This window comes from Alosa pseudoharengus, unplaced genomic scaffold (genome assembly GCF_046254945.1).
Source record: "Alosa pseudoharengus isolate Yale_2024_CS ecotype anadromous, Long Island Sound unplaced genomic scaffold, YU_APseudo_1.1 YU_APseudo_1.1_scf_6, whole genome shotgun sequence".
Lineage (NCBI taxonomy): Eukaryota > Metazoa > Chordata > Actinopteri > Clupeiformes > Clupeidae > Alosa > Alosa pseudoharengus.
This window is the reverse complement of record NW_027468848.1, coordinates 5,607,270-5,609,769: the sequence shown is the minus strand read 5'-3', so window position 1 is coordinate 5,609,769 and position 2,500 is coordinate 5,607,270. Positions and strand designations below refer to the sequence as shown.

Here is a 2,500-nt window from a genome sequence, read left to right as displayed (position 1 = left end):
ATAGCAGCTGTCATAAACTGCACATAAAGCATTCATGACTGTTTCATACATTCATACCAAACCTTTCATGAATGTGGAAGACAGAACGATGAAAACTTGTCAAAATAAAGGTCCATCAATCGAAAAGCAGCATTGCCGTATTTGTAAATATTTCATGAATAACTTATGATAAGTTATGAAGTCTACATTGAATGTCACTTTACTATACAAGTTGTGAAGTATTTGTAATCACCAGGGTTCCCACACCTTGGTTAAGATCAAATTCAAGGACCTTTCAAGGACTTTCCAGGCCCAATATCCTTAAATTCAAGGACCTACTGTAATGTGTTGATAAATTTCAAGCGCGGGCATGGTTAAATCATGTTACCTCAACAGACCAAAGATACCTTGTCACAGTTTTCTTTTATTTTTGGTCATATGACAGGCCTATTCTATTTTTCATGTTTGTATTTTGCATAAAACTGAACTGAAATAAACTTGTCCTAAACAAGTTAAACTCGTTACCATGAACATGTCGGTTTATTCATCAGAATGTTAAATTAAATATTTAAACACTACACGCGGGAAACACGCAGAAATCACGCTGGCCGTGTACATGTTAATAAGCGGAATTGTACGTAATTGTATGGATTTTTTTTCCTCAAAAAGAAATTCAAGGACTTTCAAGGACCTCCATTTATTTATGTCTCTTTTCAAAAACTTTCAAGGGCCTTGAATTATTTTTTTAAGGTTCAAAAACTTTCAAGGATTTCAAGGAACCGTGGGAACCCTGAATCACTGAGTTTAACACTGGGAGGTAAACTAGCCTACATTCAGCTGACTTGTATTTTTGTAACCTGAAATGGTTGGACATTCCCAGTAGCAAAAGATGAGAAATTATCTGCAAAGGTTACATCATAAAACAGATACATTTTTATGAAACAAAAAAAATATTTGCTTGACCATGCTCTGTCTTTTTGGCACTGGACTAGCCCATTGACTCAGATGTGACATGGTCAGGTAAGAGGTTTGGAACAAAAACGGCAATGCTGCTTTGCGATTGATAGACTTTTATTTTGACAAGTTGTCGTCGTTCTGTCTTCCACATTCATGAAAGGTTTGGTATGAATGTTGAATCATGTCTCATGAAACAGTCATAAATGCTTTATGTGAAGTTTATGACAGCTGCTATGAATGTGTTAAGAACTCACCAATCAAGTAAAGTGTTTACCATTTAAAATGATAGCCATTGTGATACAATTATAAAAATGATAGCCATTGTGATAAAATTATAAAATGATGGCCATTGTGATAAAATTATAAAAAGATAGCCATTGTGATACAATTATAAAATGATAGCTATTGTGTTCATGTGAAGTTTTAAACAGACAGTAGGCTTATTGATGAAAGGCTTAATTTAGTGACACAAAATCAGAAGTGTTTATTTTTTGTTAGTAAGTTAAAAAGATACACAAGTTATTTTGTATCCAATTAAATAAAGGGGTTGGTAGGAAGTTTTCTGAAGAGCTGATTTGTTGAAATTAAGTGTTCTAAATATGCATTCCAGCCATTGATTAACTCCTGAGAAATGTACATTTTTATTTAATGAAAAATCCCTTCATGACCTTGAAACAGCTTTCTACTCCCTCTGCCTCATTTTGCATGTGAGGAACTAACTATCTACACCATATTGCCAAGACTATGGGCTCACCTGCCTTGACTCGCATATGAACTTAAAATCACATCCCATTCTTAATCCATAGGGTTTAATATGACGCCGGTCCACCCTCTGCAGCTATAACAGCTTCAACTCTTCTAGGAAGGCTTTCCACAAAGCTTAGGAGTGTGTTTATGGGAATTTTTGACCATTGTTCCAGAAGTGCATTCATGAGGTCACACAGTGATGTTGGACGAGGCCTGGCTCTCAGTCTCCACTCTAATTCATCCCAAAGGTGTTCTATCGGGATTGATGTAAGGACTCTGTGCAGGCCAGTCAAGTTCACCCACACCAAACTGTCCGCCATGTCGTTAGGGACCTTGCTTTGTGCACTGGTGCACAGTCATGTTAGAACAGGAAGGGGCCATCCCCGAGCTGGGCTTGGCCCCTTAGTTCCAGTGAAAAGAACTCTGAATGCTTCAGCATACCAAGAGATTTTGGACTTTGTGGGAACAGTTTGGGGATGGCCCATGCCCAAATAAATGGTACATACACTTACAGTAGCCATAGTGTTTACTGCTCATTTCCCTGGTGACATGTCTTGTATCTCCTAATATTCAGCCGAACACCCCCTTTGAAAATGGCGTCTAACGTGTGCTCACTTCCCCTTATATTCTCAAACAAGCCAATTATGGGCCACATCACGGATGGCTACTAATTGTGTTGTCCATATATGGTCTTGGGGTTTAACTGGCCATGTCCTGCTGGGAGGATCATCCTGTCCACACGTGTGGCATCATTGGCGGATAATTATGTGCAGAACTTGTGAATAATGTATGCTGAAGCGCACTCTCCTAACCCCGA

At 38.2% G+C, this 2,500-nt stretch overlaps 1 protein-coding gene across 1 annotated transcript in view; it reads right to left on the bottom strand.

The window, feature by feature from the left end:
• The window catches only part of inpp5l (inositol polyphosphate-5-phosphatase L), a 43,699-nt gene that overhangs the window by 22,833 nt on the left and 18,366 nt on the right, over positions 1 to 2,500 (bottom strand). The window lies entirely within an intron of this gene.